A 15,147-nucleotide genomic window follows, 5' to 3' on the forward strand; every position below is an offset into this window, starting at 1 on the left:
GAGCATAGAACCAAAATTTAAGCATGAAAATATGCCTTTGATGTAATATTTTATTCCTACAGAGAAGACATCTGTTCAGTATGTACTGTACTCATGTATGCTCATTTACATTATTTCTGATGGGACATCTGCAACCAGACTCAAGAAATAGCCTTGAATATATATATATCTATAGGCTATAGACTCAAGGCCATACACACACACACACATATGCAATACACAAAGACAAAAGGAGAGGAACACAATCAAGGTGGGTCTGAAATAATTTCTTTTTTTTTTTTTTTTCAAAAAGATTGCATTTTTTTAGAGAGGGGAAAAGAGAGGAAGAAAAACATCAGTGTGTGGTTGCCTCTTGTGCACCCCCAACTGGGAACCTGGCCTGCAACCCAGACATGTGCACTGACTGGGAATCAAACTGGCAACATTTTGTTTCAGAGGCCTGCACTCAATCCACTGATCCACACCAGCCAGGGCACTGAAATATTCTCTATCTTGAGACTTTTGTTGCTTAAATTGAGTTCTAGCATTTCTACTTGAAAACATCTCTTTTTAAACTTAATCCAGATATAGAAGAGAAAATACATCTGCTACTCTCCCTACTTTAGGCCAACCCTTCTCTATAAGACTCAAAATATTCATTTGGCCACACTTAAAACTACATGAATTCACTGTGCATTTAAAGTGCCTAAGAAGCACACACACTCTCTCTTGGCCTTCTTTCTTCTCTGGGCTGGGTGTGTAAATAGACATGGCATTGCCGCCAAAGAAAGGCAAGTCTTGCTGGATCTCAGGAAGTTGTTCATGCTTCTCACTTTGTAACAGACGGCAGTGACATGACAAGATCTGATTGGTGTTGGGAGCAGTAGGTGGGAGTCCCTGCTTAGGGTTCCATGAATGTTTTTAAAATAATCACTGATAAATTAGGATACAAAGGTAACCCTTTGAGAAGTACTGATATAGGATATATGCATCAGATAAATTGATGTGGGCCAACTGCCCTTCACCTCCCCTCCTCTTGCTGAAAGATGAATTGTAATTCACGGAAGCAGACCTTTGGTGAGGAAGGAGTTACTTCTGCTGGCTAATTAGACCTAAGTCTTACATACTCACATAGGAACACACTATAAAAGTGCACATTAGCCCCTGCCAGTATGTCTCTCAGTTGGTTGGAGTGTTGACACATAAACTGAAAGGTTACGGATTCAACTCCCAGTCAGGGCACATGCCTACTTGAGGGTTTGGTCCAGTGGGGGTGTGCAGGAGAGGTGGCCGACAGATGTTTCTCTCTCACATCGATATTTCTCTAGCTCCCTCTCCCCCTCCCTTCCCCTCTCTCTAAAATCAATAAGCATGCCCCTGGGTGAGGATTAAAAGACAGTGCACCTGGACTTCCGCCAAGATGGAGGCATAGGTGGAAACGCTGTGCTTCCTCACACAACCAAGTTTAGAGACAACTAAATAATAGCAACAGAAAACACAGCCAGAACACAGAAAATTGAACTTTTCAGAAATCTGATAACAACAAATTCTTCAGCCTGACCGGTAAGAGGGACGAAACCAGCAGCTGGCAGAGCGGGGTAGCACAGGAAAACTCGGTCAGACGGGCTCAGGCTCGCGGAATCCAGGCACAGGGTTGGACCTGGTGGGCAAGTCAGCGAGCAATCGTGGGGAAACAGCAAGGGAGCAGGGCTGTGGATAGACAAGCGAGGGAGTGGGCGATTGGACGGGACCCAGCAGGCCCCAGTGGCAAGCGGCAGCAGAGGGTACTGACATTTCCCAGCTCTGACCCCGCCTCCACATACAGCATCATAACCCAGTGACCTAAGTGGCCCTGCCCTGATGAACCACCTAAGGCGCTGCTCCTCACCCAGTGGCAAGAAACAGCAGAGGGGTCCGCCATTTCCTCGCTCTGACCCCACATCCACATACAGCGTCACAACCCAGCGACCTGGGAGTCCAAGGCTCCGCTCCTCGTACTTAACCAGAGCAAACAGGCCAAAAATGGCTCAAGAAGATCTCAAAGCCCCAGAGCCTATAAATCTAAGCGATGAAGAAATAGCAAAACTCTCATACACACAGTTTAAAACACTGGTGATCAGGATGCTCACAGAACTGGTTGATTATAGCCACAAATTAGACAAACACAGGAAGGCAAAACTAATTGAAATGAATCGAATTGCACAGGAAACCAATAGCGATGAAAAGGAAACTCTGACTCAAATCAATGGAGTGGACCAGAAGAAAGTAAATAATGGCCAAACAGAAAAGAGAGAAGAAGCAATAATTCAAAAAAATGAGGAGAGTCTTAGGAACCTCCAGGACATCTTTAAATGCTCCAACATCCGAATTATAGGGGTACCATAAGGGGGAAAGGAACAGCCACCAGTGGAAAACTTATTTGAACAAATAATAAAGGAGAATTTCCCCAATCTGGCAAAGGAAATAGACTTCCAGGAAATCCAGGAAGCTCAGAGAATCCCAAAGAAGTTGGACCCAAGAAGGAACACACCAAGGCACATCATCATTACATTAGCCAAGATTCAAATGAAGGAGAGAATCCTAGAAGCAGCAAGAGCTAAGGGGACAGTCACCTACAAAGGCGTCCCCATCAGACTGTCAGCGGATTTCTCAAAAGAGACCTTACAGGCAAGAAGGGGCTGGAAAGAGGTATTCCAAGTCATGAAATCCAAAGACCCACAACCAAGATTGCTCTATCCAGCAAAACTCTCATTTAGAATGGAAGGGCAGATAAAGTGCTTCTCAGATAAGATCAAATTCAAGGAGTTCATCATCACCAAGCCCTTATTATATGAAATGTTAAAGGGACTTATCTAAGAAAAAGAAGTTTAAAAAAACATGAACAGTGAAAGACAACAAACTCACCGTTATTAACAACCACACCTAAAACAAAAGCAAACTAAAAGGACAGCTAGATCAGGAGCAGAACCATAGAAATGAAGATCTCATGGAGGGTTAGCTACAGGGGAGTGGGAGAAGGAGAAGTGGGGAGGAGGTACAGAAAATAAGTAGCATAGACAGTAGATAGAAAATAGATGGGGGCGAGAATAGTATGGGAAATACAGAATCTAAAGAACTTGAGACACATGGTCATAAACTAAAGGGGGGTAATGGGGGGGACGGGGGGTAAGGTGGAGGGGAATGAAGGGGGGAATAGAACAACTGTAACAGCATAATCAATAAAAAAATAAATTAAAAAAATAAATAAATAAAATAAAATGCAAGGGTTGGACGTGATCTCCAAGCCTGGCCTTGCACCAGAATCCGCAAAAAATAAAAAAATAAAAAAAAAGACAGTGCACCTTAGCCCTGTCCAGGGGGCTCAGCTGGTTGGAGCAGCAGCCCATACACCAACCAGGCTGTGGGTTTGATCCTGGTCAGATACATATAGGAGAGCAACTGATTGATTTCCTCTCTCTCTCTCTTTCTCTCTCTCAAAACATCAGTAAACATACTCTTGGGTGAGGATTTTTTTTTTAAAGTGCACCTTATCTCTATCTACAAAGCTCAGCTGGAGGCACTGCCTCTCTCTTGCTTCTCTATCCCGTCCTCAGGCTGTAGCCCTTTCAGAAACTCTTTTTCCACCAAGGCTGCCTGTGTTCCTTGCGACCTGATAGCACTAGAGTGACGAGAGCAGTAGAGCAGACAAAGGGACCTAATATGACCTGACCCAAGCCCTGTACCCTCCACCTCATCCCAAGGACTGTCCACTTCCTACAACTGATTAGAAAAAGTACAATCCATAATGCTTTAGCCAGCCTTTTAAAATTCCTCATAGGTCAGGAAGCATGGGTTTTGCTGAATTTTTACTCTTGAGAAGTTAACCAACTCTTGAATTTATTTAAAAAGTCAGAGTACTAAGGAAAACACTCTTTCTTCTCCAGAAAATTTATTTTAAAAATGACATCTCACATATAATAATATCATTTACAGTAAGTCTGGAGCTAAAGTAAAAAGGACATTTCCTCCCTAATAATCAACATACTGACCTTTGAAAACCCTTACATTCTAATTTTAATGAATAATACCTCCCTCCCACCAACAATAACAGTCACACAATTTTGTGGTTCTAATGAAACATTGTTCAAATATGAATGCATCTAAAATATTAAAACTTTTAAAGTGACAGAGGAACAAAAGTATTCTAAGATACCTGTGTGATTATATTCATTGTTGCTGTATCTGAAATGGAAAGCTCCTGGAGTCAACAAAAATATTTAGTATACCCACAAAATATTATTAATTCTGCCCTCTTCTTTTTTACTTTTAACTGAATGTTATATGGCTTAAATCTTTAAGCCATAAAAAATACTAGATAGGTCTCTTTTGGGGAGGAGGTGGGGAAATCTCCAAGACACATAATTAATTGTTTTAAACAGAACAGCATGGTCCCATTGATACAAGTTTCTTAAGGTGTATGCATGTGTGTGTGCGTTTGTATGTGTATCTTTACAAGTGTTTATTTATTCATTTGACAAGTATGTAATTATGCCCTCTTCTATGGCAGGACTGTTTTTTTCTAGACAGTATGGAAATGTAGAGGAGCAAGACAAAGCCCTTATTCTTATGGCACTCACTTGTGCATGGAGCAGAAAGACAGCACACAGATAAACAGGAAACTTACAGATAGCCGTCAGTGCTATAGAAAAAGTAAGACTAACGGGCCAAGTGCATAAGATAGGCTGAGGTGAGATCTGACCTCCAGCCACTACAGGACCCCCAGGCATCACGAAGCCAGCGTGGTGAGACAGGTCAGCAGGAGATGGCAGACGAAGCTGAAGAAGCAGGCTGGGCCAGACCATGAAAAGCCTTCAGGTCATGTACAGCAGTGTACATCTTATTTTATATGTAGTGGGAAAGCCATGAAGCTGGGATTGGGTGCAGGGAAGGGAGGTGACCCAAATGTCTTACATACCTTATAAAAGGTATAAACACTCCCCACGCGTGCCCCACCTCTGCTCTGCCAGGGTGTATTAGCAACGCCTAATACTGAGGAAGAAACTTTCTCTTCACTGTTTTATTTTTTTAACTGGATAGATATATTTGCAATTTTTAATGGAAAAAAACGGGCTAAGAATATAAGGCAGCAAGTTGACACTGAGAATATTTGTTTTTTGTTTACTGTATGATACTTTTCAAAAAATACCTGTGATGTCATCCCTCCTCATGTGAGCAAGAACAATGTCATGTTAACATTAACTAAGATCTCCAAGCTGCAAACTTGTAAACTCCCCCACCAATTCAGGCAGAAATTCCTTTCTTGAGTTCCGCCCTCTCTTTCAGCCCAATTTGAACCAATTACTTAATCTCTCTAAATTCTAACTTGGGTTTCTGTAAAGAGATACCCACCTCGGATGTAATGAGTTAAATCAGGGAGAACTGACACTTGGGGGCATATAGAAACTACCCGGAAATTTAAAGAACACAGAGGCTCACTGAAGTAGGAGAAGAACCTGAACATCTTCATTTTATACAAAGCTGCCAGGTGATTCTGATACCCAAGGTTGAAAACCAGCAGTGAATATTTTGTCCAATGTAGCACAATTCCTGGCTACACAAGCCCTAATAAAAAAGGGTTTGCTCCCTCACCTTTCCCACTTCTGCCTGAACTACAGAGTAGCTGGTTTCCTTCTATCTCACCAAGTTCTTAAATCAACAAAATTAAAATTAACATAGGTAAATGTAAGCTCCTGCATAAATAATTAACAAGTCAGTGGTATAGATATTGAAGATTAATACATGATTATGGCCTTTTTTAGAATTTGCATATGCATTAAATGAGTGGCGAGTGTGTGAGACCCAGCCAGCCCTTGAGTCAGTGGAGGGGATTGTACTGGATCTGCTCCAGCCTCCTATGCCTCCCTGGCAGGCGACAGTGGTGACTTGCATCCACACTTATCCAAGCCACTGGCAGTGTCTCCTAACACCTCTGGCTGACTCAGCCTCCCTCTGTGCTCCCCTTAATGAAGCCCCTGCAGTTCCTGGGTCCCACCCAGGCAGACCTGCAGGGACCCACTGAGGCCCTGGCTCTTCCCACCACCTCAGCTCAAAGGAAGAGCTAGGAAATCTGAGTTCCCCAGAAGAGGTGCCAGATAAACACAGCTCACAGGCATGGAGAAGGTTATACCATCTGAGAGACATAAAACGGAACCAACAGATCAATGATCCCTCCCCCTTCTGGGTCCACTCCCTACTCCTCTATCCACGTCCCTACCCCAACTCCAACCATAATCCCAACATCAATCAGCCTCTAGAGCCATCCTCAGGCCCTTCAAACTCACCAACTAGAAGTGAGCTGTTAAAACCGGGCAGTTGAACTCACCCTAGGTCAAGAAATGTAACAGACGAGGATTCTGTACTCCCACCCCTGTAATTATCAGAGGCTGTGGGACAGATCTACAGAGAGAATCACCAGAAAACAGAAACAGGGTCTGCTATTGGCAGCAAGTTCCTGATACCACAGAGAGTCCCTGCCACTCTCGATGACCGGGGTTTGATTATTTGCTGTGGACCGGTGACAGCTAGGTGTTTTTCACTCAGCCTCTTTCCAAAGGGAAGCTTATATTGCAGTTTTTCCTGCTACTTCTTAATCATTACATATGATTGTGCTGAGAACCAATAACTGTGTTTTATTTAAAAGATTACATAAATAGAAAAAAATGTGACACTGGGTATCAAAAAGGTGGACTATGAAAAGTCACTTCTACCAGTGATAACTGCAGTTTAGATTACTATATCCTTCCTTCTGGTAGCTGTTTTGCTTTTTTGTTTTATTTATTTTAATATTTGCCAGCATGTTTGCATTTTTATGACTACCAGTGCATTAGAGCATCTTTTAATATATGTATGAGCTGTTTGGATTTGCTCTTGTGAAATGCATATTCATGTACTTAGTTTATTTTCTGTTGAGTTATTTGTCTTTTTTGTCAAACTGCCCTTTTGGGACCACTCCCTACTTCCCTATCCACATCCCTAACGCCAACTGCAACCATAACCCCCATATTAAATATCAAACCATTCTCTATGGATTACAGTTATTGGCCCTTGCTAAGTTCATCACCTGGTTTCCAAATATGTCTCCCAAATCTAATGATTGTATGCAGGTATTACTTAGATTTTCTTTTGCATACAGAAATTATAATATTTATTTCCTCAGATATATCAATTTTTCAAAATAACTCATAGGATTATTTTTTAAATTATTATATGGTCTTTCTCTCACCCCAGATTATGTACATTGTCTCCTAGTTTTTTCTAAAATTTTTAACATTTTAATTTTTATATTTGTCTTTCAACTTTTATATAAAATGTTGGCATAAATTTTTTTTCTTATAAATGGACAATTAGTTGTACTAACACTGGTTATTAAATAAATCTTTTCTCTCAGTAATGAAATACACTTGTCATTTATTAAATTTTCATGTTTCCTGCTCTATATCTGAATGAATAATTTGTCTATTCCTATGCCAATTCCATATTACTGTGGTTTTAGTGGCTTTATACTATGTTCTGATATCTGGGACGTACCCTCTCTATTCTTTTGGGTACATGTCTTTGTTATTTTTTAAGATTCTTTTTCTCTTTCAAGTGAAGTTCAAGGTGATTGCGTCCAGTTCCCCCAAAAAATCCAAGGTGGTATTTTCATTGGAATCGTATGAAATGTATAAATTGCTTTGGAAATAATTAGCCTTTTCATAATGAAATCTTCTCATCCAAGAACATAGTATGCCTCTCAGTTTGTTCAGACCTTGATGTTATGTTGAAAATGATATAGTTTTATTCATGTAGAGCCTTCATTTGTTTTGTTAATTTTTTGGTCAATTGATTGCATTAATGGCATTACAGAGGCTGACTCCCTCTCCCAACTTCATGTGACTTGCTTTGGCAAAAAAAAAAAAAGGGGGGGACAGAAGTGACAGAATGCTAGTGCTAAGCTGAGGCCTCTGTACGCCTTGCATGTTCTGCTTGTTCTGGTGAACCTCTGCCACAGCCATGAACAGAGCTTTCTCTAAAGCCTCTTCAACCTGGAGACAGGCCTCAGAGAGCAGAGCCACTCAGCTAAGCCCAGCCAAGAATTGTGGGTGAAAATACCTATCCGCATGGCCCATGTAGAGGTCCTGTTTGCCATTCCCATTGTGCTATTGTGAGGAAAGCAGCTCCCTGCCATCTGTGCTGGGACTTACGCATGCCCACCAAGTGCAATCAAGCCATTCTGACCAAGCAGATTGAACCAGGTATTCTTATTTACACTAAAAGCAGCCATGGCAGCTGAACATTAGAAAGGAATGTACTGTATCAGAGAGTAATGTATCAACCCCCTCCCTTTCTCTGGTTAAGGATGAAGTAAGATGCACACAGATTGGGTTCTCACAACCATTGCATGACAAACAGATGCTCTATTTCTCTATGTAGCTTGCTTGCATGTGAATTTTAGGTGCTAGCTATTATCTGGGTTTGGCCTATGTCAACAAATATATAAATATCTCAACTCTTATTTTCCAACAACAAAAATAGTATCTGGTGTGTTTTAGTTTTTAACCATAAAAATATACCAAAGAAAACAGTATTTTATTGGGTGGGCCAAAAAGGTTGTTTGGTTTTTTTCATAAGATGGCTCTAGTAGTACTTAGTTGTCTTTAACTTCATTCGAAATAATATTGTTAGATTGTATTGTGACAGGTGTCATATCAGTGTGCAGTTTTTTTTAAGTATCAAAATTGGTAAATTTTTGTGTAGTCATTTTAATATTGAAGATGGAAGAAAATATGCAAAATTTTCAAGATATTATACTTTATTAGTTTAAGAAAGGTAAAAACACAACTGAAACACACAAAAAAGATTTGTGCAGTGTATGGAAAAGGTGGTATGGCTGATTGAATGTGTCTAAAATGGTTTGTGAATTTTTGTGCTGGAGATTTCTCATGGATGATGCTCCACAGTAGGGTAGGTCAGTTGAAGTTGATAGTGATCAAATTGAGGTAATAGTTGAGAAAAATCAATGCTATACCAAATGGGAGATAGCCAATATACTCAAAACATCCAAGTCAATAAAGTTATTGGTTAAAATAAAAATTGTGTCCTTTACTTTATGGAAAAAACTGAACAGACTTTTTGGCCAACCTGATATAATATTTATGTGTTTTATTTTGTTAAGTCCTAATAAAAGAATCTGAGAGGTAGTTATTAATATTGTTTTCCTTGTACAGGTTACAAAACTGAGAGTTTGAAAGGTAAAACAAGTACTTCAAGCATCAGATCGCTTGGAAGAGGAGAAAATGAAATACAAATCCAGATCTGTCTGGCCCCAAGGGTGGTCTTCTCCGGTTCAACACCAGTTGTTCTCAAACTGTGGTCCCAGACAACAGCATCAGCGTCACCTGGGAATTTGTGAGAAAAACAAATTCTTGGGTCCCACCAAACCTACAGAATCAGAAACTCTGAGAATGGGGTCCAGGAATCAGCATTTTAACAAGCCCTCTTCACCATGATTCTGATGCCTGCTCTAGTTTGAGAACCACTGCTCTCTCCCATACTCCCTCTACAAAATAACTTTAAAAGAATAAAATTTCAGGAATGATCTGAAAGACTTCCTGAAGGACATATACGATAAGCTGTGCTTCAGGAAATGGAGAGAATTGATGTGAATGTACAAAGGAGATGGCAAAAACCACATACTCTCACCATAAGACCCAGCCATTGCACTCCTTGACATTTACCCAAGTTGAGCTGAAAACTTCTGTTGAAACAAAATCCTGCAACCAGGCATTTATAGCAGCTTTATTCCTAATCACCAAAGTTTGGAAGCAACCAAGATGTCCTTCAAGAAATAGATAAATATATTGTAGAATACCCAGACAATTGAATATTATTCAGTGTTAAACAGACATGAGCTATCAAGTCGTGAAAGACATAGAGGAAACTTAAATGCACATTACTAACCAAAAGAAGCCAATTTGAAAGGTTAAGTAACCTATAGTTGTATGACTCCAACCATATGACATTCTGGAAAAGACAAAGCTGGGGAGAGTGAAACAATCAGGGGTGATGGGCAAAGGAATTTTTAGGGCAGTGAAAACACTCTGTATAACACTGTAATGATGGGTACACTTCATTATACTTTTGTCCAAACCCATAGAATGTACAACACTGAAAGTAAACCTTAATGTCAACCATGACCTTTGGATGATTAAGATGTGTCAGTGGAGGTTCATCGATTGTAACAAATGTACTGCTCTAGTGGAGAATGTGGACAATGGGAGAAATTGTGTGGGGGGGCAGTGGGGAGAAGGGAAATTTCTGTGCCTTCCTCTTAATTTTTCTGTGAACCTGAAACTCATCTTAAATAAATAAATAAATAAAAGTACTAAGTATCAGAAATACTTTGCCTAGGAAAGCTCAAAGTCAAAGAAGTGATTATTTGGGTAGAAAGACCAAGAACAGCTTTCATGGAGGATGTAGTCGTTAAAAGAGACCATTACAAATGGGTAGAATCTGAACAAATAGCAAAGGAAAGGGTTGTCTAGGTCAGTTTCTCAGGCTTGGCCCAATGATGTTCTGGAGGTAATTCTTTGTCCTGGGCAAGGCTGTCCTGTGCATTGTAGGATATTTAGCAGCATCCCTGGACTTCACCCACTAGATGCCGGTACCACCCTCCAGTTGTGACATCAGGCAATGCCAGATGTTCTTGGTCGGGGGGGAGGGAAAGGGCAAAATTGCCACTGGTTAACAACCAGTCATAGAACCGGGTGAAGGAAATGGCATGGGCGAAGGCATGGAGACAATTAGCATAGGGCATGAGAACCATTCGGTTGAAATAGTCTTGTAAAATTATTCCTTATGAAAGTCAAAGCCTGAAAGTAATAAAGTCATGAACAATAGGGTCAGAAAAGTCCCCTAGGCCCACAAGGCTTTCTACTTTTGACTTTAAAGTTTGGGGTATATTCTTTGAACAAAGAGAAGCTACTGAAGGTCTTCGATCTGGGAGTAACAGGTTCAGAGACCGAGGACTGTGGATGACATTTGGAAAGGACTAAAATGACTGGTTAATATCCTTGGTATGAGAATTTTGAAGAGTTTTCATATAATTAAACCATTTGCACTAAATATTTTCTTTAACAATAAAAATTTGGTAAATGTCAAAAGTTTTTATATATGTAACATTTGATAACAAAATCTTCTTCTTAAAAAGCTTATTTTTTTAAAAGGGTATGGCACTATTTCTAGCATTTACTCCTGTTTTCTTTATCGTACTACAAGCTCTAAAAGAAGTGACAACTCTCAGCTCAGAACTGGCACACAAAGGACTTAATACATTTTGTTCAACAAATAAACATTTTGACAAAGGATAATGAAATATACAGAGTCCAGCAGAAGTAATGCTTGACTATGGTTGGTAGGGTAATAATATGGGTATAATAATTTATCATTTTAATTTGAACATTTCACCTAAAATGTCATATGGTGCCTGAGTTTGATATTGTAATGTTGCAGAGTTACATGCTTATAATTTTATAATAAAAAGGGGTGTTATTTGTGCCAGACCCTGTACATCTGGTTCTAGGACTTAAGTGACATTGATTTTTACACTTCCGCATTATCTATATATAATAATTATATTTCAATTTTCTTGTCTTTAGAGTCTATCTCTGGACTCACACAAAATGTTCACACCGTCATTTCACATGTCTCTCAACATAAGTGCCATGTGCTTCTCTCGCACTGTGATAATAATATGGCCAATGAGCCGCGCTGAGACGGCGACTCCCACACATCGGCTCATAGCCAGGAGACAAGCTGAAGCAAATAAGCAACATGTAAGGTGTCAGAAATGCTTGGAATTTGGACATTGGGCTTACGAATGCACGGGAAAAAGAAAATACCTACATAGGCCTTCAAAAACAGCAGAACTAAAGAAAGCTTTAAAAGAAAAAGAAACAGATTAGTACAACAAAGACTTGAAGAAGCTAATGTAGAAAGAATGACCAAGAAAAAAGGTCTAAGAGCATAACCAGTTCCAGTAGCAGCAGCAGTGACAGTTCAGCCAGTGATTCTTTATCAGAAAGTGAAGGAACGTCTTCCTCCTCCTCCAGGGACAGCGACACTGATGAAAGCTCCTCCAGTTCCTCGTCCTTGGCCTCCTCCACAAGCTCGTCCTCCTTGTCCAGTTCCGACTCAGATTCCAGCTCTTCCAACAGCAGCAGCCAGCACCGAGAGTAGCTCCGAGGAGGAACCCAAGAAGGAGAAGAGGGGGAGGGGAGGGGAGGAGGAGGAGGAGGAGGAGGAGGAGGAAGAAGAAGAACAAGAAGAACAAGAAGAATCGCTGCACCCATGTTGGACTGATGGACCGAAAATTTCCCTCTGCTTCTCAGAAGGGAACTTAGGCTATGTCAGGGCCAAGTAAGTTAGCTGGCCAAAATTTGGAGAGCTCAAAAGTATCTAAATGTTTTACATTGTAAGAGCATAAAAGTATTCATAAATGGATTATATATAGATATATACTTTTTAAAGGGTGAATCTTGTTTTTCTTTATCTTTAAAATATATCATAACCTTTCATCAAAAGCTGAAATCCAGTAAATCTGTTTTTTGTGATAAAGCTTATCTTTTCTCCCTATGGAATAAATGCTGTACTTTGTTATGTTAGTGTTATGTATGAAACATATTTTTAGGACAATGCATCAGATTACCTGGCAGTGAGTTCCTAATGCTTTTGCCTGTATGTTGTTATGTCAGGCTTAAAACATTGTTATTGTAAGCTTGGGAATTTTCCTACTGTTAATAAGTGTGCTCTATTTTTATGTTTATGTTCAGAAGGTTACTTTGACTTGTCCTAAATGAAAAGTTCAAGGAGCCTATTAATATATTTCTACCTTTTTGATGGTAAAAAAAAAAAAATACAGTGAATAATGGCATTATCTTAAAAACAAGCAGATTATTGCCTGAACAAATGAAATAGAACACTCCAAATTTAGTGTTTTAAAATGAAATCTTTCAAGAGTTGGGGGAAATTATATCATATGAAAAAAAACCTATTTTGTAGGATATGAGATACACTTATTAACATCTGACATGGACACAGATGAGTGAAGATTATATGTGGAACTCCCATTCTAATTTATGCAATGCTAAAATGTTGAAACTGTTAATTCTCTTCTATTAGAGATAATCCTATTGATGCAGATCATTTGGTAAAAATGGAATATGCATATTTTTATGGCATTGCTGCCATGAAATATATTAATACACAAATAATAATATAATGTTTAATTTGTAGTTCTCCCAGAAAGAATCACATGGCCTGAAAATTTTTACCCAAGTAACCCTGAGTAATTAAAGATTTTTAACTGTGACAAAATGTCCTCTCTGTCCCCAAAGTAACTGGGAAATGACAAGCAACACCAAAAAATCCTAATCAGGTCAAGGCATACCTTAATCAAATATAAATACAAAGTCAAATATTTCACATATTTTGGAAATACAGTAGAGACATTTTAGGAAGATAGTTATTTTATTAACATATACATGTATATTATGACTTCCTTCAGGATATTTCAAAAGTGAGATCTAATTTGGTTGAATCTAACCTATTGGAAAAGAAGTAATTTAAAGCTAAGATAAATAAATTAAATTAAAAAGACAGAGTTAGATATCTGTGGAATTTCAGATGCTCTGAGCCGGCATGCAAAGGCTATAATATAGCCCATGACTTAGGACAGAGAAGTCCTGTTTAAATCAAGTAAGAAATGCACTGATCCAGCCAGTCAAGGTCTGTAATTCCTCCCCTTGGGTGTGAGGCTGAATTCGTGATTTGCTTATAACAAATAAAATATGACAAGAGTGTAGCATATCATCTGAGATTAGGTTGCATAAAGATCATGGTTTCTGTCTTGGATGCCCTCTCTCACTCTTTCACACTTTCACTCTGAGGGAAGTCATCTGTCATGTTAAGAGAAGCCTCCTGGATATACATAGCAAAGAACTGGAGATAACGTAGCCAGGAACTGACCAACAGCCAGCAAAGAATAAAAGCCCTCATTCCAACATCCCAAAAGAAACTGAATTCTGCCAAGAACCATGTGAGTGAACTTGGAAGCATATCCTTCTCCAGTCAAGCCTCCTATGAGACTGCAGCCCCATCTGACAGCTTGACTACAATAGCACAAGAAACTCAAAACCAAAGGCATCTAGTATCTCTGACTCACAGAAATGTGAGATAATAGATTTTTTAAGCCTCTATCTTTTAGGGATAACTTTTTGGGAATGGTAGATAACTAAAACAAGGGGTGGGTTTGAAGTCCTACAGAGGAGCTAAAGTAGGACCTCCAGTTACAGCTTTGCACTGACTCAATGTTGGAGAAACGTATTTATGAAGTGTACAGCTCAGAGGATTGATTCTTAGACAAAGGGTAAGATCTAAAGATTAAGGGCTAAATCCCTTGCAAGTACCCAGTGAAGTGAGAATTTACTTCTAATTTTGGTCAAAATGGATGCATTGAAATTTCTTTGTAAGTAGAAACATTTAGTTGTACCTTGGAACTACCTGTTCTAGACTATATATTTTTTAATCAGAGAAGAAAATGGAGAACTATCAGAGGAAAATATAAACCAGAAAGAGATCTGTTCCAAAGAGCTTAGCCATTGAGAAAGTTCCATAGTTGGGGTTTGTGAAACATAAAATAAACTAAAATCCAAGATCCAATCTACTATAGCACCTATTCTGTGCCACAGTTATGAGTTTATCTGTCTTCCATACTAGATTATGAAAAATTTAGTTAGAAATTGGGACTTATTTACATATGTACCCCACCACATTTTTCAAGGTGTGGAACACAGTAAACATTTAAGTATTTAGTGAATAAATATATCAATGAATAAATAACTCTAATGGACTAAGGTCCCTTATACAACAATGCATATTGAATTTATCAGTTTATAAGGAATGGGATATCTCAGGTTTTAAAGATAACTAAGGAGTTTCTCATTCACTCTAAGTTGGTATAAGCTCACTACTCCCTAACTCTCATGGTGATTACAACTAAAACTCCTGCAGCAGAATACAGTAATACCTGAGGACTCTGAAAATAAATAAGAGTAGGCACATTGGGGAATAAAATTAAAACTCAAAGAACAG

General features: G+C 39.2%; 1 pseudogene; it reads left to right on the top strand.

Moving 5' to 3' along the window:
- The first annotated feature begins 11,756 nt into the window (after positions 1-11,756).
- On the top strand, positions 11,757-12,265 carry LOC119037191 (zinc finger CCHC domain-containing protein 10-like; annotated as a pseudogene).
- Positions 12,266-15,147: the final 2,882 nt, after the last annotated feature.

This window comes from Artibeus jamaicensis, unplaced genomic scaffold, assembly GCF_021234435.1.
Source record: "Artibeus jamaicensis isolate MK-2021 breed Jamaican fruit bat unplaced genomic scaffold, CSHL_Jam_final contig_787, whole genome shotgun sequence".
In the NCBI taxonomy this organism is placed as follows: domain Eukaryota; kingdom Metazoa; phylum Chordata; class Mammalia; order Chiroptera; family Phyllostomidae; genus Artibeus; species Artibeus jamaicensis.